At 36.6% G+C, this 22,502-nt stretch overlaps 1 long non-coding RNA gene across 5 annotated transcripts in view; it reads right to left on the bottom strand.

Moving 5' to 3' along the window:
- Positions 1–22,502, bottom strand: part of LOC147830775 (uncharacterized) — a 148,450-nt gene that overhangs the window by 8,770 nt on the left and 117,178 nt on the right. Inside the window, exon 3 of one of the 5 annotated variants that reach the window (XR_015526104.1) lies at positions 12,312–12,374. The exons of 2 other annotated variants lie outside the window; for them this stretch is intronic. This is a non-coding gene — a long non-coding RNA (uncharacterized LOC147830775). Of the gene's footprint in view, positions 1–1,541; positions 3,170–12,311; positions 12,375–15,328; positions 16,739–22,502 lie in introns of those variants that run through there. 2 more of the 5 variants (XR_015526102.1, XR_015526101.1) reach the window with 2 other exon arrangements.

Genomic DNA, 22,502 nt, shown 5'->3' with positions numbered 1-22,502 from the left:
GTGACAGTAACTATACTTCAGTATGCTAAAGGAGTAATGCATTCTCGTTTTTAATTTAAAAAAATTAAAAAACCTTTGGTAAATATCACATTTTACTGAACTTAATAAATCACGATTATACGAAATGAAAATTTACCTGCAATATGGTTTAGTTCATATATTAAATTCACACTGACTGGGTGTCTACATGACCATATTTTTAACAACAAAAATTTTAGGGGGCCTAAAAATGGGCACTTTTTAAAAAAACAGGCAAAACTTTAAAATTTTTAGCTCATGGTTTGTTGTCAGAGCACATTGTGGTTTTCCCACAAAATAAAAGTCATGAATAAAAGTACTATAAACTCAATTATTATTATTTTTAAATAGACTGATTTCACGTGGTCGCCATTTTTAAAAGCAAAATCGAGGCTGCGGTGGGAGGAAACCCTGAAGTATCGTTGGGAGTTATATAGGAATGTTGTGTACTTGGCTGTATATCTTATCAGAAAAGATAAAGTGGCACAAATTTATAATTTCACCAATTTCATTACAATTTCAGACTTCTGAAGATACTGAATTAAAAAAATAACCGGCAATTTCCCACTAACATTTAAGGCACTGTTGATGGCTATCTTATGAGGACCAGTTAAGTCATCCACGTTCAGCGGCGCTTCAGTGTTAGCGGGAAATAGACGGTTTTAAAACTTCAGTTCTGGGACAACACTATTACAGACAACACGAGGGTGTGCTACAGACGACTGCAGTGTTTTATCGCTCACCGGGTTAACTTACATAGGCTGAAGCATTAAAGCCTTTAACTGGTGCCATAAACTGAAGCCTAGGAGGACACTTAGGCGTATTACTCTTACAGAGATTGTGATGTTGTTTGATTTCTAAATTGCTTTGAATTTAATTAAACTTACAAAATGATATTAAAGTGATGTTTACACCATATCTGCATTTTGAAATCTTGGCAACAGCTGGAGGTTTGAGGTCCTCCAGCATGTTACTGCAATGTTTACAGTGCTGGTCCTATACTTCTGGGTTTCTTCCCACCGCAGCCTCGCTTTGGTTCCTTAAAATGGCGGCCGCGTGAAATAAGCATATACTCATTGTTTTATTTTACAGTAAAGAAATAACAAAAAAATAATTACATTTATAAGTAGTCCTAACAATAAAAATGATTTTAAAAAATTACTTTTATTCTTTATTTTTAATTTCTTATATTGATAATTGTATATAATCATGCTACTTTTGGCCAAATTGTAAAACTTTGTTTAATGCATTTAAATGTTGAATCTCATTTTTATTATTATTATTATTATTATTATTTGAAAGTCAGTTACAGGCAGTTTACAGGGAGGAGGAGTGTTTTTTTTTATTATTCTAGAGAGATCTGATTGGATTAAAGTCTGTAGTCCAGCATGAGTCATCGATATATTTGATACAGAACAGGACATGAAGTCACAAAAACGAGACTTAAAAAAAGAAATTGCCGGAAATATTATTACACTTCCACGTTTTTGTGTATTTTACAGAGAAATTCTTGGTTGTGTTTTATAAACTTTTATTGAATTCTCAATTGAGATATACACAAATACAATATATACACTCATCGACCACTTTATTAGGTACACCTCACTAGTACCGGGTTGGACCCCCTTTTGCCTTCAGAGCCGCCTTAATCCTTCGTGGCATAGATTCAACGAGGTACTGGAAATATTTGGTTCATATTGACATGATAGCATCATGCAGTTGCAACAGATTTGTCTGCTGCACATCCATGATGTGAATCTTCTGTTCCACTACATTCCAAAGGTGCTCTATTGGATTGAAATATGGTGACTGTGGAGGCCATTTGAGTACAGTGAATTCATTGTCATGTGCAAGAAACCAGTCTGAGATGATTTGCACTTTATGACATGGTGCGTTATCGTAGATGTATGGTCATAAAGGGATGGACATGGTCAGCAACAATACTCAGGTGGGCTATGGCGTTGACACGATGCTCAATTGGTAGTAATGGACCCAAAGTGTGCCAAGAATATATCCCCCACACCATTACATCACCTCCACCAGCCTAAATCATTGATACAATGCAGGATGGATCCATGCTTTTACATTGTTGGCGCCAAATTGTGACCCTACCATCCGAAAGTTGCAGCAGAAATCGAGACTCGTCAGATCAGGCAACCTTTTTCCAATCTTCTGTTGTTCAATTTTGGTGAGCCTGGTGAATTGTAGCCTTAGTTTCCTGTTCTTAGCTGACAGGAGTGGCACCCGGTGTGGTCTTCTGCTGATGTAGCCCATCCGCCTCAAGGTTGGACGCTTTGTGGGTCCAGAGATGCTTTTCTGCAGACATTGGTTGTAACGAGTGGTAATTTGAGTTCCTGTTGTCTTTTTATCAGCTGGAACCAGTCTGACCATTCTCCTCTGACCTCTGGCATCAACAAGGCATTTGCACCCACAGAACTGCCGCTCACTGGATATTTTCTGTTTTTCAGACCATTCTCTGTAAACCCTAGGGATGGTTGTGCATGAAAATCCCAGTAGATCAGCAGTTTCTGAAATACTCAGAGCAGCCTGTCTGGCACCAACAACTATGCCATGTTAAAAGTCACTTAAATCGCCTTTGTTTCCCATTCTGATGCTTGATTTGAGCTGCAGCAGATGGTCTTGAACATGTCTACATGCCTGAATGCATTGAGTTGCGGCCATGGGATTGGCTGATTAGAAATTTGCGTTAACAAGCAGTTGAACAGGTGTACCTAATAAAATGGCCGGTGAGTGTATACACACATACAAAAAGCATGTTAAGTTGTGTTACATGTCATGCATCATAAAATCTTTGCTTTGCATCTTTTGTTCCAGTCCAATAATTGATAGTGTGAATGTTAAGCAAACCAAGAGTAATCATGTATACAATTTACTTTGCTAATCCAGATCAAAAGAAGACAAATAAACAGAACTGCTAACCATAAAAGCCACAAAACTCTACTTTAGCCATTTGTATTTCCTCAGTATCCCATCAAATACACTATACTCCTTTATAAACATAGCTGCGGTTTGACTAGCCTGTCTCGAATGTCCTCCCTCTTCCGCATTGGATTTCATATCTCTTAGCCTTCAGCGCTATAGCATCTCGCGCTCCAGCAAAGCTAAACGAAAAGTGTCTTCATCTGACTCTCTGAAACACATCAGACAGAATAAAATAATGTTAACAGCAACACTGTGGAACATCAGGCTAGCTGGTGTCAGAAATAAGCTAATGACTCCAAGGATGTGCAATGTTTTCACAAGAGCATCTTGGTTTTGTGTGTGTCTGCGTGTGCGCGTGAGTCTGTGTTTATGCTTCTGACTGTTCTGTATGCCTGAGGGCTTCTGTGTGTGCGCGCTTGTTTGTAATGGTGTGTGGATGCTAGCGGCAAAGAGACAAGTTTAGCGACTCTTAATTAGCCGCTGCATATTTTGCAGTGTTGACACACAGACAGTGTGTAAAAACTCAGACTGCGTAAAGATCAATGTGTGTATAATGAGACCGTAAAGACACAAGATGGGGTACTGATCCAGCACTAGCAGGCTAAACCGATTAGCTAACTGCTAATATAAATATTTGGGGCATCCCGATAGACGCACATTGTAAAGTACTACTGAAAGATTTCAGCTGCTGTCTGGGCTTTTACTGCCTTTCTACACCTTCCTTTCTTCATGTGTTCAATACGTTTTCCCTGCGTCATTTCGTTTTATTACACATAACTTAATTTGTAAACTGATTAGATTCGCTTTCTTTGCATACAGATTTATTTGGTTGTTAACAACATCTGGAGAAAATTTCAAGTCAAGTCACCTTTAGAAATGTGATTTTTTTGACGTGCTCAATACTTATTTTTCCCACTAAAATTGTCCTGTAGCTGATGTTTTTTTTCTTTTTAAACTGGATTATGGCATGTTGATCCCTTTAATAAGTGATAATAAGTTTAATAAGTTAAGTGTATTTTTAAACTAATTTCGAGAGGATCACGTGATTTTGATTGCTTGCAGCTGATTCCACATTATTCAATTCATGATTTACCAATCAGACGATTCCTAAGCCACTATAACTACCCTAAGTTTCATATAACAGACATCTTCGTTTTGAAGAATCCCCCCTTCCACCCCTACTACTCCTCCTTTCCTAGATGGGTGTCATGGTGGCCCAGTGGTTGGCACTGTTGCCTCACAGCAAGAACATCACTGGTTCTAGTCCTTACGAAGCCAGTCGACGTTTCTGTTCGGAGTTTACAAATTCTTCCCGTGCTCATGTGGGTTTTCCCCCATCGTCCAAAAACATGCAACTTAAGTTAATTGACTAATTTAAATCAGCACCATAGACATGCTTCTAGTAAGTAGTTCTCTCTTAAGAGCAATCCCTATCTGTTCATTAGATAGTACAGCAGGGGAGTTCTCAAGATCTACCTGAGCTCAAACTCCCCTCTCGCCTTGCAAACGGGATGGAGCCCCGGGCTCGAGGATCTTATGAGCTCAGGGCTCTCTCCCGAGACAGCATGCCAAACAGGCTTTATAATCAATTCAAGTGTGAACTCCTAAAAAGTGACTTTTATTGACATTTTTGTAGTGTGAAATGTATTATATTGTGTTATATACACTGTATTTACACTGTAAAAAATACTTTCTGCCTTAAATGTTTTAGTTGACTCAAATTACTTTTCAAGTCATCTTAACGTACATCAGACTGACTTAAAAATATTAGGTTAGATTTTGTAAAACTTAAAAGAAATAGCTGAAAACTGATGAACTTTTTAAAGTTAAGGTAGCAAAAACATTTGTTGTCATGACTTTTTGTCATATAATTGTTTGTTGTCTTACTGGTCGCCTATCCAAGTTTTAGGAACAACAAATAATAACTTGACTTCTAGTTGATCATTTGGTATCAGAAATGGCTTATATCAAAGGCAAAGGCCTCTAGATTACGCTTATTTTAAGCAAAATATAATATGATCATGCCTTGATTTTTAATGATTTAAGTAGGACAGTAAGGTCTGACTTTACTTAAACAAAAGTCTTGTCATTTAACAGTAATAATGTGCAGTCTAGAATATATAGTCATGCTGCAGTGGAAAAATAATTAATATTGTGTCTGAATTCCATGAGATTGGAGTACTGCATCCATACATCTCTGCAATGACTCAACTTATTAATAAAGCAATAAGGCAAAGAAAACGTTCTTGCAGGACTTCCAGAGTTCATCAAGATTCTTTGGATTCATCTTCAATGACTCCTTCTTCATCTTACCCCAGACATGCTCAATAATGTGTATGTCTGGTGACTGGGCTGGCCAATCCTGAAGCACTTTGACCTTCTTTGCTTTTAGGATCTTTGACGTGGAGGCTGAAGTATAAGAAGGAGCGCTATCCCGCTGAGGAAGTCAACCCGAGCTCATTGTGGAAACGTAGCCCCGCGGACGTTTCTGCGGACCGCGAGATACATCCCGGGAGGTTTGTATTCAAGCGTTTTTTGTTTTTGGGGATCCGCGAGAGGTCGCTGTGCGCGCTTTTTCGCGTCTCGGGCACCTCTCGGGAGCGCGTGCCGTTCACGCCCGCGCTGTTCTCGCACAGAAAGCCGCTGGATCGGCCAACCCGGCCACCCTCCTGATCCTCCTCCTTCTCCTCCTTCCCTAAACCCAAGCGACGGTTTGCAAAAGCCGTCCAGAAAAAAAAAAAAAAAAGCAAAAGCCCTCGTCTTCGATTTCGACCTCGTTTTCGGATCCGGCCGCGTTCTCGCTCTTATTTATCGGGTTCTGTTTTTCATCTTACCTGATTTCTGGAACCGCTGTTCCCCGGACTCGATCCCGGTCGTCGTCCCCGCGGCCGGCTCCTCCTCCTCTTCTGGGGCCTCCGCTCCGCCGACGCAACGCTGTGAGGTAAGCGGACAAACTGGTTGCATCGGGAAAGCCCTCCACTCGGATGGGAGCCGTTGGCCGGCGAGCGCGAAGAGGAGGAGCGGAGCGGTACCACACCGCCCCGCAGCGTTCGCTTGAAAAAAATAAACGCGTCCGTACGTACCTCCGGCCACATAAATCGCGGTCTCCAGAAACATCCGCGGGGCTACGTCTCCAGAATGAGCTTGGGTTGGAAGAAGTTGTTTTCTCCTGTGGTTTGTAATGTAATGGGCAGCACAAATGTCCTGATACCTCAGGCTGTTGATGCTGCTGTCCACTCAGCAAATCTCTCGCACGCCCCCATACTGAATGTAACCCCAAACCATGATTATTCCTTCACCAAACTTGACTGATTTCTATGAGAATCTTGGGTCCATGCGGGTTCCAATAGGTCTTCTGCAGTATTTATGATTGGGATGCAGTTCAACAGATGATTCATCACCTTCTGCCTCTTTTCCAAATGATCAACTAGAAGTCAAGTTATTTTTTTGTTGCAAGTGCTATTATAGTAGCATTTTAAGAGATGCTTTTTTATGCCTCATGAGGATGAAACTGGAAAATAAATACAATTATTACTTGTATTAAAATATAGATTACATTGATGGTCAGATCAAAACAGCACAGAGACTTCCATAACATATATAAACGAACCCCCACAAGCAGAAATCTGAAGACCAAATTAAAGCAATATTTATACCTCCATTAGACACAAAAGCTTTGACACTGATTATATGCGGCAGAGATGTTATCGGTGCGCAAAATCCCCAGACGTGGGTTAAACAGGGTAACCGAGGGAGAGAAAGAGCAATACAAGAGAACGTTTTCCCTGTTTGCTGGAAGGCTGTAGAAGCTGCCGTTGTAAAAAGTGCAGAAATCTCTGAAGTACATACACACACATACACACACTCGCACTGAGAGACTTCGCCTCGGGAGGGAGCAGCCCTCTTTCAAAACACACTTTAAGTGCTTTTCAGGACTGCAGCTACAAACAGCAATCTGCATCAGTCGAGACCATTACAAACCCTCGCTGAGCTCCACACTACTGCAGGGAGAGACAATCACGATTATTGTTACTTTAAATAATGCTTGATAATGGTAAAAAGTAGACGTTTTATTTTTCTGAAGGAGATATGAGCGGTGTTTGTTCACATAACACAGGGTTTTCATCCAGCTGAGTAGCTGCTCTTGTGTCCTGAGTGACTTTCAGTGCTGCAGCAGTTGCTAGGGTGTTTGCTGTGTGTCAGGATGTTGTGTAGCTAAACTGCACAAAATGTTGATTGGCATGTTGCTTGTTTGGCATGTTGCTACGGGGTTGTCGGTGAATTGCTATTGCTTCATTTTTGCTGTGCAGTGGCTAAACTGCTGCTAGGCCTTTGCTACAGTGTGCAGTAGCTATTCTGTTGCCAGGGTGTTGCTATGCAGTGCAAAAAGGTGCATAGAATTTAAATCATTTAGATGATGATTTAGTGTTAATTGACATCCCTAATTGCACGTTTTTTTTTAAACAATTGATCAATTTATATGGATTTGATTTATTTATTTATTTATTTTATTTATTTATTTATTTTTTTTATTAGAATATGCAAAAATCATACAAATACAAGAAAAAAAATCAACAAATAACAAATACAAAGCAACGAAACAAAAACAAAACAAAAACAACAACAATATAGTCATGTACTGGTATGGTACTGGTGCTTGAGTGTGTGCGTGTGAGTGTGTGTATGCATGTAAAGGTAACTTGGTGGACAGGTCAGAGTACATACATAAGGGACAATAACAGTCAATAAATGAAGCAAGTGTCACAGATATAGATAAAACATATAGAAAGAAACCAGTCAGAGGTAGGGAGTAACAACAATGCTTATTAATGTATGATAGTAAAAATGAGAGTAAAAAGAAAGAAAGGACAACAGTAATAACTGACAATAACAATAATAAATCACAAGTGCTACACCAACTACTACTACAGAAAGTTACTTATATTACAACTACTACTGCTTCTACTACAGCCACAACGACGACTATTACTACTACAATGTCTACTAATACTGATGCTACTACCACTACTGATACTACTATAGCGTTTGCTACAACTAATACAACAACGTCTACTGCTACTGCTACTACTACTACTACCACAATCACTTCTACTACATCTACATCAACAACATCTACTACTGATATTACTACACCAACAACGACTACTACTACTACTGTAACAACCACACCATTACTACTTCTGCTACTACTATACCAATGACATCTACTACTACATGAACTACTACTTCAATAATCTCCGTAACAATTACTCAATAACAATCGATACTATTACAATGACTACTACTTCAACTACTACAACTACTACCGTTACAACCACAACAACTGCAACCTTACTAATGATAATGGTATAAATACTTGTAATAATGATAATGGAAAGATAACCGGACAAGTCAGAACAGTAATAATAATAATGATTACAAAAAATAAAAGTAATACCATTTATGACAAAGGTGTCGAGGAGAGGGGAGGATGGGAAATCAGGGAGAGGACAAGTAATAATAATAATGATAAATAATAATAATAAATAATAATAATAGTAGTAAGTAGTAAGTAGAAGGGGAAAGAGAGGAAAAGAGAAAATAAACTAATAATAATAAACAAAAATTAATAAAATAATAATAATAAAAAAATAAAAAAATAAAAATAAAACAGAAAAGGAAGGGGAGGAGTAGAAGAAAAAGAAAAGAAACAAAAAGAGAGAAGAAAAATAAAGTTCAGCAAAAAAAAAAGAATAATAATAATAAAGACTAAATGAATAAAAAAGAAAACACTATATCAATGCTAATTATGAATTATACAAACCCACCTGGAGGAATAATATTAAAGATATGTATGATAGATTATTAACTTGATAACTATAATATACTCATGCTGGTAATAATAATAATACGAATAATAATGATAATAATAAAAATAACAACAGCTGTAACAATAAATTGAGGAGGTTGTAGTTGATGGATTTGGTTTATAAGAGGTATAATAAAAATATTTACACCATAAAAAAAATACACCAAAAAATAAAATTATTCCATAGACTTTTGCTCCGCTTCAAATCGTGTGAACAGAATCTGTTTGGAAAACAGCGGCTATTTATCACAGTGGAGCACATGCTACATGACTGTTTTATGTATTGCATAGGAGGGGCGACGGCACCTGAAATGAAAAGGAAAGGGAATCCCAGTTTTTATATTTATTTCAAAGTGTTTTCATGCTTAAATAAAACAAAAGAACAGACTCACATTTAAGAGCGAGGAGCATCCCCTGGTGGTTCGGCGGTATAGGTTGCGTATATTATTGCCACCCTTCATAAAAAGATTAAAAATACAGGAGAAATATGGGAAAATACCTTTACGTGATGATAGCAGAAGAGAATTGTAAAATATGGGAGAATCCTGGGAAAAACGGGAGGGTTGACAGGTATGAAACAATGCTGTTGCCCTGGAGTTGCTATCCGCTTGATAAGTCGTGATGTATCGGTGACGAATGCAATACTGTTTCAGGGTCCAAGCTGCTACTCATTTGAATTGAGAAGATATTCATTTATAGCCAGTTTTTATTCCCATCACACAATAAAGTGAATTTTATATAAAATCATGGTGTACACATCTGTCTCTGGACTTGCTGTATCACAAATACCAAACTTTTAACAATTTATTAAAAAATAATCCCTTTCTGGCCATCAGATATTAGGCATGGACATATACAGTTGAAGTCAGAATTATTAGCCCTCTTCAAAAATTTATTGGAACCTAATTAAAATAAAAAATAAGTATCATCATTTGATATAATGTACTTTTAGAGAAAAATGATGTCAATATTTGTGGACATGTGGCCTGAATTTACATAAAACACTTTTTCCCGAAATTTTTTGAGCATATTTAACATATGTATATATATATATATATATATATATATATATATATATATATATATATATATATATATATATATATATATATATATATATATATATATATATATATATTTATTTATTTATATATATATATTTATTTATTTATTTATTATTATTATTATTATCTTTTTACTTGCTTTGAGAGTAAAAAGAGTACAAACAAATTTTTTTTTTTTCCGCATGTTGGAAAGTTAAAAATAGTGTTTGGGACATTTCATATGCTGCAAAACAGGATGACACTGTATGTGTGTGACAAAATATAAAACATTCAAAGTACCTGAAATAGCCACTTAAGAGCTAAAATGTGCTGTCTCAGCCTGATCTCACGAGAAAACGTAAGTATTTTAAGTTTTTCCAGTTTTGTGGCTAATTCAGTCGTACGAAATTGTATAATTTTAAATAGGAGGTGTGGCACCTAACCCCACCCCTAAACCCAATCGTCAATGGGGGATGAGCAAATCATACTAAATTGTACGAATTATATTGTACGAATTCATACGAATTAGCCACTAAATCAAAAAGTTGCAAATTGCCTTGAAATTGTGTTGGCTGTCCACGTATGTCGACACTAAGCCCTAGGAGGATATTGTTTTGATTGAGTCTAGCAATGAACACGTGCAACATTTATTAACATAGAATAGTCAAGCAGGCAATGGTCAACAGGTACAAACAAGAGTTCAGGACAGGAGGCAAAGCAGCAACTAGTGATGTGACGTTATGCACCAAGGCTTCGAAGCATGTATAAAAAAAAAAGATACATCTCGCCAGGCCCGGCCCTCACCAATTTGGCACCCTAGGCAAGATTTCAGGACATATACAGTTGAAGTCAGAATTATTAGCCCTCTTCAAAAAAATTTCTTCTTTTTTTAAATATTTCCCAAATGATGTTTAACAGGTTCAGGACATTTTCACAGTATGTCTGATAATATTTTTTCTTCTTCAAAAAGTCTTATTTGTTTTATTTCGGCAAGAATGAAAGCAGTTTTGAATTTTTTAAACATCATTTCAGGGACAATATTATTAGCCCCTTTAAGCTATATTTTTTCTCGATAATCTACAGAGCAAATCACTTTCATACAATAACTTGCCTGATTACCCTAACCTGCCTAGTTAACTTGAGTAACCTAGTTAAGCCTTTAAATGTCACTTTAAGCTGTATAGAAGTGTCCTGAAAAATATCCAGTAAAATATTATTTACTGTCATCATGGCAATGATAAAATAAATCAGTAATTAGAAATGAGTTAATTTCATGAGTCTGCCAATACAGTTTGATATAACGCTTGGACCCGGAAGCCGCTTCGTGTGACGTCATACTTAACAAGCTGATGCACTGCTACAATGTTCCAAATAAGTTTTGCTAATTCTATGCAGTCACCAGGGGTTTTTCCCAGGCCGCTGCTATGTGGTAACTTTTTGATATGAAGAGGCATTTTCAACATTTCTTATTAATCAGTGTGGAATACAAAAGAGTGTGATCATTTCGAAATAGCCCAATTTGAACATTATTAATAGCCATAGACATAAATATACCCTCTTAGCTTGTGGAACAGGGTTGATTCTAATACCACTGATCGCCATTGAACCTGTCAGTTCTCAAGGAGAGTCCAGAAATGGCTCCTGAACTGTGATAAGAAGTGAGAGAGAGAGACAGACATAATTAGAGTCCTCAGTCGCTCTCCGGCACACCTGACGCTGAGAATCTCCTGCAGGCCTGGATTTTTCAGCTCTGGATGCTTCTATTTTGGGAGTCGTGTGTCTGTTTGGCCCGGTTCCTGCGATTCCTGTCGAGCGGATCTTCTGCTCGTGTGGCTGTACACGCCATTTCTCACCCTGACACTCAAATTTACATCCTGCCTGTTTTCCGCCTGACCTGCTTTTCTCATTGGCTGCTCCTGCCCTTCACCAAATGACACTAACTAAATTCAGCCTAACTAAAACTCGCAACGAGGAAATTTATTGGATTTTGACCAGCGAGGGCTTTCTCCTCATCTTGACTTGATTCTCTCTGAATCGTAAAATGATGATATTTCCCTCATTAAAGGGGTCCTGTTATGCTTCTTACACTTCCTTAAGTGTGCAATATTGCCAATCGAGCATTAAGAATAAAATCTGCTAAATTATGAAGCACTCGTGCAGAAGTTATTCTCCACAGGCCTCATTCATGAAACATTCATAACTACACAAATACATTTGGAAATATGTGTGTGTGTAAAACAAACATTCTTGAAAACTCTCCTGCGGATTCATAAGCACTTCATTTAAAAAAGAGAATTGATCATTAAAGTTGCTGTAAGTACTTTTATAACTCTTCTAAAACATAAAAAGACCATAATACACTTGCAAATATTTAAGAAACATGCTAAGTGAACATACTTATTATTCTGAAAATGAATGCTACTACAAAATGTGCGTACCGTGTCAGAATGTCTCCTTTGATTTGGTCTCTATAACCAGCAGATGTGATTTCTGTTATGTCTCTGAAAGGAGACGCAGATGTACAGTTATAAAAATCCACATGAGCAAACAACACAATATTACAAACACAAACATTGGCTGAGCGTCTAACAGTATAAGGCTCAATTATCAGGCATGATCTTTCCTATTGGTGTCTTTAATCTGGCAACCTGCTTATCCATTGAATCCAATGCTATTCCACGGCAATTCGTGATTTTTTGATTTAGTGGCTAATTTGTATGAATTTGTGACATAACAATGAATTGCATAACAAACATAACGGATGGATTGCAACTACATGAGTTACGCATCCATGTACACAGTGAAATATTACCAATGTTTTGGCGTCAGTGTATTTCCTAAAAGCAGGACTAGATGGTTGATTAGTTTATTTTTTTCCGGCTCATCCTCCACTGATGGACAACTTGCAAGTGAAAAGTATGGTGTGCAGCTCGTGTCACTTTCATTTGGCATCCACAGTAGTACATATACACATATAATAACTAGGATCTCCTTTTAAAGAATATAACTGAATACCAAAATGCTGTAACCACTAATGTCCTCTTAAGGCCCAAGGTTTTTTTTTACATGCATTTTTTATTTCTCTTTGCTATTTGGGCTTATTGGAACCTAATTAAAATAAAAAAATAAAAATCATATTTTGATAAGATGTACTTTTCGAAAAAAAAATGATCTGAATTGGTCTGAATTTACATAAAACACTTTTTCCTGAATTTTTTATGCATATTTAACATAGATTTTTTTTTCTTCCTTTGACTATCAGAGAGTTAAAAAAATTTTTTTTTAGCATTTTGAACAGTTAAAAATAGTTTTTAGGACATTTCATATGCTGCAAAACAGGATGACACTGTATGTCTGTGACAAAAAATAAAACATTTTAAGTGTTTTAAATAGTCATTTAAGAGCTAAAATGTGCTATCCCAGCCTGATCTCACGAAAAAAACGTAATTATTTTACGTTTTGCCAGTTAAGTGGCTAATTCGTACGAGTTCAGTCGTACGAAATTGTATGATTTTAAAAAGGAGACGTGGCACCTAACCCCAACCGTTAATGGGGGATGAGCAAATCATACTAATTTTACGAATTAGATCATACGAATTCATACGAATTAACCACTAAATCAAAAAGTTACGAATTGCCGTGAGATTGTGTTGGCTGTCCATTCTACTGCTAGTGTACATATAGTCATAAGAAATCAAATAGTTTTTTGATCGACTACTACAACAAGCTGGGAAAATGTCAGATAAATATGCCAATGCAATTAACGTTATTGCTGAATAGATCTAATATTTACACACTTGCTTAGTTAAATTACTATTACTATTTTCCATAACACCTATGCCCTTTTATAACATTGGCTGACGTTAAAACTAACAGATAGCACTATAGCTATTTATTAATTAGCAATCTGTCAACGTTGGGATGTAAAAAATATGGGACAACAAATAGCTTCAAATGATAGAATACATAGCAAACATTAGAAAATATTGATAATAAAAGAAAAGGTTTAGAATATTAAAATCAATGGCCTATCCAGAAATTAAATAAAGCTCTAAAATCTACTTCACTTTTGATTGTATTTGCATTTTGATTAAAGTTACTATAGTTATTTAGTGAAGAGCAGCAAATGAATCTCTCATTGTGTTTTGTTTGATAACAGAAGTGTTAATGTAAGAATGCACAGATCTATAATGAAACATTCGACTACTTTAGTAACAGTTTGTGCTCATTTAAGAGAAAATTAGTTGTGTTTAAAATAAAACATGCAGGACGAAGCAAAAAAAAAAAAACGGAAAATAGAAGCACTTTTCCGACGGTCCCTTAGTGAGAGCTCAGCTCAGCGCGAGCTCTCCCACCTAAACGCATATTGAGAGGGCTTAAACGGAGCAGTGCTCATAATGTCGAGCGAAAAAAAAGAGAAAAAGACAGCTGTGCAACATAACCTGTTTTGTCTTTTTGTAGGAAACACACTTTAGATCTTTTTAGGGTAAGAGGTTTTTGAGTTATTGCCGTCTATCACTGTATGTGTCAGGAATATCGAAAACAAAACCAACTTAACCGCGCTCATTTTTGGCGCCCCCTGGATGTACAGCGCCCTTAGCATTTGCCTACACTGCCAATGCCACGGGCCGGCCCTGCATTTTGCAGTGAAGCAGTGTATCGGAGCTTGATTCATTTTGCCATAATCACATGATCAGTGACGTCCAAACGTTCATTTTTGCCTATACCCACATGACTGAGACTGTTTCAAAGCATTGCACTGGTCCCACGCACCAGTAATTAAACTAAAATGCAAATGTAATTTATAGTAAAAAGGCTTTTAAACTATACTAAATTGCATTAGTGTGTTATTTACAACTATTTTAGTAGTGTCCTGTACAATATGCATATTGTAGTATAGTGTATAAAAGAGGCCAGCTGACGAGTTCAGCGCAAAAGCCTCACTCCCATAGCCTCCTCTTTAGAGAATTCGCCTACCATGCAGTAATCCCCGGTTTGATCCCTGCTCGAAACAAGTGGGTGTGTACGACTGGTTGGAATATAAAAATTCCTTATTTTGGAATATATATTCCTTATTTGTAATAGAACTGCAGTAACTTGCTAACTTGTTTATATTACTATTGTTGTATTACTACTTGATTGAGTTGCGAAGGTTTAACATTTTTGCAACGCAGTGCTTTCCCACACTTTAACCAGCAGGCGTCCTCATCGAGCTCTGATTTGGAAAGCTTTGCTTCGATTCACCATCACTAGCTGCAACAGGAACAAAAATCAAAACCACGGCAGGATAAACGGAGAAAAAACCTTTAGTAATGCTTCACAAGGACAAAAAAGACTCAGCCAAGTATCTGTGAAGGTGAGTGGTATATATAGTTGCCTCCCATGCAGAAATCCCTTGTCCGATCCCCGCTTGAAGCAAGTTGGTGCAAGATTCATTAGAATACAATAAATAAATACTTGTGAATACCTTGGATTTTACTACAGTCGTCAGTGGTGTATAACATTCCTTATAAGTAAAAAAAAAAAAAAAAACTACATTAACTCAGGAAAGTGTCTGTGAAAGTGAGTGGTATATATAGTCCATGTAATAAGTAATCATGAGTATCAGATGTGTTTGTGTGTGAGAGTGTCCGGATTTATGTCAGCTGTGGCAGGAGTTAATGAGTGCAAACAGTTCTGGGAGTTGTAGTTCGGTAAGAATACCAGAAGTAATCTCCATCTGAGAAAACCCCACAACAAATATTAACTTCTCCATTGTTGTTCAGTCATTTAACAAGTATAACATGGTTGATCAGTGTATTTTTCCCACCCCTACTCCACTGATTGGACGACTGCTTAAGTAAGTAAGTATGTGTATTTATATAGCGTTTATATATTATCGTGTATGTTCATACACCCAAAGAACTTCACAATAATAAGGGGGTTCTCCCCACTCCATCACCAGTGTGCAGCATCCACTTACATGTAGATGATGCGACGGCAGCCACAGGAGCTATAGGCAGCACACACAACAGCTATAGAGACAGTGATGCAGCCAATTTGGTGGATGGGGATGATTGGGAGGCCATGATCGGTAAAGGCCATTGGATGGAATGTGGCCAGGACATCCAAAAGACAGTGCTCACTGTCAGAATAGTGTCGCCTTCACTATACTGGGACATTAGGACTCACATAGGCCACTGGTTGGGCGCCCCCTGCTGGCCTCACTAACACCACTTCCAACGGCAAGTTATTCCATGTAGTATACCATCCAGGTACTGACCAGGCTCAGCCCTGCTTATCTTCAGTGAGTGTGGTCATGTTTTATCTAAAGTTAAAGTAAATCAACCCTCAGCTAATTGTTAACAATTATTTTATGTATTTGACAGTTGTTTATCACTTAAATGTTGTAACATTTAACTATCTATGCTTTTATTTAGCATCTGTGTGCTCTGAAGTCTCAAGAATTTAAACTTATATGACTTGAAAAGCTTTTTCTAAAAAGGGGGCGGGAATTTAAAGCTCATTTGCATTTAAAGAGACATAAAAAACGTTGATGCTTTAACTACAAAAGGTGCACCTTACAGCATGTTATAATAAATTATTCATGAGCTTTTCTGAGGTAAACTTTCACAGACACATTTTGGAGACGCCTGAGAGTTGGATTACATCTTGCGAAAATGCATAATATAACCCGTTTAAAGCAATGTCCTTGCTTGTGATTTGTCAGCAGGTGGCTTCGGACAGAATGTGGAGGGTCCTTTCTTCTCACTACAAAACATATTCACCGTTTGTACTGAAAGTGTGTTATCTAGAGGCAGATTTAAATGCTGATGTTACATCCCTCGATAAAGGGTACAACAGTTCTGCATGTAGTAGTTTCGTCCTGAGGGAAATAAAAATAGATACAATCAAGATAATACTTGACATACGGTAAGAATAAAATAATACAAAAACATAAAACATTTTTAAGTGTGTGTTCACAAACACTAAGATCTCCTCAGAGAAAACACACAAGCTCTTTTTCTTCGAAGACTTTTCTTTTTTTTTTTTGTTTCTAAGAAGCCTAAGTACTCTCCGTTTAATAACCATGATGTCTTGAAGAAACATTACAGGCATTCATGAGATCTTCTCTAGCCTGAACTAATGAAAATATTCAACAGATGTCTTTCTACTAAATCATATGCTTCGATATTAAGGGCTCCCTTTCCTTGATAAAATGTGAATATTTCCAAATGGCTTTTCTTCGACAGACTGTGAAATTCAGGAGGTTTCACAGCATCTCTCATTGCTGTGGCATGCAGGACACACACACACACACACATCGAGAGAAAAAGAGAGAGAGCAGGTTTCTGTGATGATTCTCATGCTGCTAAGATTCAAATGGGAAGCTTTATAACTGCAGTACTTTGCGATGACACATTTTCCTCAGATAAAAGCACATTTTCTCTGGTCTGACCTGAAAAAGAATGACCTGGCGCCCCGTCTGCTGTTTTCGCTGTCTGTCTCTCGCTGCATGTGTGTGTGTGTGTGTGTTGATTTGGTTCGTGTTTGGCAGAAAGCGGAGCGATATTGATGGAATGTCCCCCCATAGGCCAGCAAATTTAATTTCCCCCGCAGTCGTCCGCATCCCACAGTTCGTAGTCCTAACACAATAACAGCTTCCTGGAGCAGTTCTGCTTTTCTAAACACATCCTCTATTTAAACACTGGGCTAGTCGAAAGGCATTGTGTAGTGTTGATAACACCGTTCATTGCCACACTCACCTGAGATGGAAAAATCTACTTTCAGACTAAGAGATAAAAAAGAACATTGTGTCAAGGCGATTAAACTCTTATATATAGCAGTACAGCTAGATTCATGCTAATATGCTCAATCATACTAGGAATATGCTAACAACATGCTATATCATATTAGAAACATGTTAACAACATGCTAATTTGTGTTAGATTCAAGCTTGCAATTGTTAATTCATATTAGAAAGGTATTAGCAACTTGCTAATTCATAGAATCATGCAAACATAGCCTAGGTTCATACTAGAAACATGTCAGCATCCTAATAATTCTAGCCATATTTCATGTTAAAACATGCTAAGTAATGCTTGAAACATGCTAAAAACATGGCTTCTCAAGCCACCATAAAGTCTGCCTTCAAATTTTCTGATCTACTTTTAATTATGTTGGGGTTTCCATTAGTTATTGTATGAACTAGCATGAACTAAGGATTAACAAAACTTGTACAGCATTTTAGTCATAGTTCAACATTTATTGATGTACATGCTAGCAACTTAGTAATTCATTCTAAAGCCATGCTAACAGTATGCTATCATATATTATTTATGCTAATATGCTAAATATTACTAGAAATGTGCTAACAACATGCTATTTCATATGAAACATATTAACAGCATGCTAATTTGTGCTAGATTCAGGTTAACAACATGTTAATTCATAATAGAATCGCGTTAACAACTAGCTAATCTATGCTAGAAAGATACTAGCAACTTGCTAATTCATGCTAGAATTACTCTAACATGCCAATTCATACTAGAAACACGCTAACATCCTAATGATTCTGGCAATATTTCAAAATAAAACATGCTAAGTAATGCTCAAAACATGCTAAAAACATCTACTTATTATAATTATGTTTGGGGTTTTAACATTAGTTAATGTATGAACTAGCATGAGCGAAGGATTACCAAAACTTGTACAGCATTTTCTAATCATAGTTGAACACTTAATTTTATCTAAACAAGCTAACAACGTGCTAATTCATAGAATCATACTAACTACATTTTCATTTATGTTAGTCATGCTAATATGCTACTACTAAAAATATGCTAACCACATGACATTTCATGCTAGAAACATGCTAGCATGCTAATTCAGACCAGAAACATGTTAACAACATTGGTAAACAACAGAATTGGTGTTAGATTCATGTTAACAACATACTAATCCATGATAGAAAGATATCCAGGATATCCATGACTAGCAACTTGCTTATTCATACTAGAATCAAGCTAGCAACATGCAAATTCATAAAAGAAGCATACATCCAAATTACTAGAAACATGCTAACAACATGCAAATTCATGCTAGACACATGTTAATAACACATTGATATATGTTAATTCATACTAGAATCATGCTAACAACTTACTAATACTTACTAAAAACATGTTAACATGCTAACTCATGTTAAAACAATTCTAGCAACATGCTACTTCATGCATAAACAAAAAAAGAATATACACAAATTAACAGATATACTTCATGCTATAAACAAAGTTTTTTTTTTTTTTTTGTTAGTTAAACCATAGAACCACATATTAACCATGATTTTACTACACGAAACATAGTTAAACCACTGAAAATAAATCTAAAATGATTCTCTAAATGGTTCTGATTAAACATTTTGACAATGCTGTTAAGAAACCACTAGGAAGAATCACTTAGTTTCATCATTCTTGCATTTTATTTACACAAACACTGGGCAGTGAATTGATATTTAATGTAACCAAATATTAATATATGGGCACAGTTTGTCAGACTAGATTTTAAACATTTTTACTAATTAATTAGTTTTTATTCATCAACTTAGCTACCATTTTAGAAGTGAAAAACCTCTTATAGTAGAGAAAAACAAGTGAAGGAAAACCTAATTTAACGAATCTTTTAAACCATGCAGTAGTTTTTTTTGTGAGAAGAAGGCCATGTCTCCTTAATTAAAAAATGAATTAATTCATAATATGCTAAATACGGCCCCTTTAAAGGCTTATTGTGATAAATTCGTGTAATTTCTGCAGTAATATTACAGTCTTCTAATCAGAGCGCTTTCTGAGAGAGCTAGTTTGCGCTGACACAATTTAATAACTTCAAATCATCTTTTAATGACTTCAAGCTGCACTCTAAATAAGATGAAACATCCACGTGGCTTCTGTGCATAATCACAGGCCTGCTTTTCACTCACTCGTTTTATTTGAAAAAATATATTCATTTTCAGGGTCTAAAATCGAAAACAAGAACCTGAATAAAAGGATGTTATTTGCAAATCAAAATCCTATGCTCATTAAAGGGGCTTGTATAAATTAAAGGCTTAAAGAAAACCATTACAAACTCCTTAAAGGGACAGTTTGCCTAAAAATGCAAGGATTGTTCAAGGATTTAGTTGACATTAAAACAAGATTTTTAACTTAATTTTAGTGATTCATAAAATACAAGTGAACCGTAACCTGCACTTTGAGAGTTAGGAACGCATATACAGACAAAACAAAACAATACATGTGTCTATGTAAGGATTTTAAATGCAAAACATAGAAGCAAAGAACCAACAGTTGCACATGAATGAATAAACTATTACAGTTTAGATAATTGTTTTGTGTTTAATTTTTACATTTTGTGGCAAGTATCCATGTAATAAGTGGCATAAAGTACATCCAGGAGGTTGTTTTTGCAGAATAAGACCCGACAGGTTTATTAGCAGCCCAACACAAAGCAGATGGCTGTTGTATAAGACTGAAAGGCTTTATTCTGTGAAAACAAACATCCTGGATGTACTTTATCCTACAACCTGTAACCTTATTACATGGCTACTTGCCACAAACATACATATTAGACCCAAAACCTTCTTCTAAGTTATAATAGTTTATTAATTACTTAATTAAATGCAAAGCTGACAGAAACTAAAACAGCTGATGGAGTATACACTAACCTGCACATTATTCAGTCACAAGATGGCGACAAAACCGTCAAAAACAAAAGCTGACAGAAACTAAAACAGCTGATGGAGTATACACTAACCTGCACATTATTCAGTCACAAGATGGCGACAAAACCGTCAAAAACAAAAGCTGACAGAAACTAAAACAGCTGATGGAGTATACACTAACCTGCACATTATTCAGTCACAAGATGGCGACATAACCGTCAAAAACAAAAGCTGACAGAAACTAAAACAGCTGATGGAGTATACACTAACCCGCACATTATTCAGTTGCAAGATGGCACCGAACAATCAAAAACGCAAAACTGACAGAAACTAAAACAGCGTATGGAGTATACATCAACCTATGCATTTTTTCAGTCACAAAATGGCGGCAAACAGTGAAAAACGAATACAGCTAATGGAGTACACACTAACCTGAGCATTATTCAGTCAGCAAAAATAGCGTAAAACAGTCGAAAACCCAAAGCTGACAAAAACTACAACAGCTGACGGAGGATAGACTGACCAACGCACATTATTCGGTCACAACATGCCACCAAACTGTCAAAAACACAAAGCTGACAGAAACTACACTGACTGAATGGAGCATATACTAACCTACGTATTATATATAGTACACAAGATGCCCCCAAAGGCGAAGGAGATTCAAGATGTCAAGGTGATTCAAAGTTCCTGGATAAGCCTGCATTATTTAGCAGTTGTTATCCAGAGATAACATACCCTGGAAAGTTGCAACTGACCAATCAAAATCGAGTATGCCATGTAATAATCTGCCATAACAACCACCTGGATGTACTTTATCCTTTACTTATTGAACTTCCAACCAATCAGAATCAAGAGTTTTAGCAGATAATAGTATAATGAGGTCTTATTATATGAAACGATTGAAAAACTGAACATTGTTTACAACATTATATTGTTTAATCCACAGCCTAAATAAACATTCCCAAGCATGTTTACTGCAGTAAATTAACCGCAAATTGTTGTTTTTGTGTGATTCTTACTTTCAATTTCAGCTTTTTTCAAAAATCTCTGTGCTGTGGAGCTATTTTCTCAGCGTTCTATGATTCGGCCCGCACTAATCCCAATCTGGATTGCCATTTAGGACGGATATTGCGCAAATTGTTATTCATCCCAGGTCATCGGAGGATCCTCATTAAATGAAAACCTCAAGCTAATGCGGCTGTTAAAAGGTCTACAGCAATATCATTTTCCGCTGATATCAAAAAGAAAGAAACCCGTCTGATAGGTCATTCGTGTTATTGAGATTACTAAATCAGGCCTCCTTTTTAAAAAATAAATATTGTCCTTTATTATACGAGCTGCTGTGATAGCAAAACTAATCAAATGGTATTATAAGAAAACCCTTTGTTCGGCTGTTCGGCTTTGTTACCTAAATGAGAACTGGGACAGGAAAGATAGCGCACTCGTCTGTGTGTATCTCCATCATAAATGCTGAATGAAAACGATCCGGTTTATATTAGTGGAGTGTAATTAAAGGGGCAGAAGGGTTTGTTCACCCTGATGTATTAACGAGAGGACAGACTGCAGTAACAGGCTGGAGAGCGGCCTAATTATCTCATGAACACACGCACATCTTCAGAGTTCGTGTTGGGTCGTGTGTGTTTGTGCGTTACTTAGTGTAAGTAGCTGTGCAGTGCTGTTGAGCTCTAGTTGACCCGAGAGGGAAAAGTGGCCATACGAGAGGAGTGTAAAGTCGGAATGAAATCATCTGTTTTTTTATGCAATCATATTATTATTTGTTCGAGTCATGCCTGTTAAAAGCCTTTAATCAACATAATGTATTCTCTCTTTTGCTGATGAATCCTTTTGCTTTTCTAATGGTGTTTATTGGTTTAAATACGGCACAACATGTCAATCAGTCAGTAAGTACATGTATTGGTTAATCATTAATTCT

Source organism: Danio rerio, chromosome 25 (genome assembly GCF_052040795.2).
Source record: "Danio rerio strain M-AB ecotype USA chromosome 25, GRCz13ab, whole genome shotgun sequence".
NCBI lineage: Eukaryota > Metazoa > Chordata > Actinopteri > Cypriniformes > Danionidae > Danio > Danio rerio.
The sequence above is the reverse complement of the archived record's forward strand: the minus strand, read 5'-3'. Positions and strand labels throughout refer to the sequence as shown.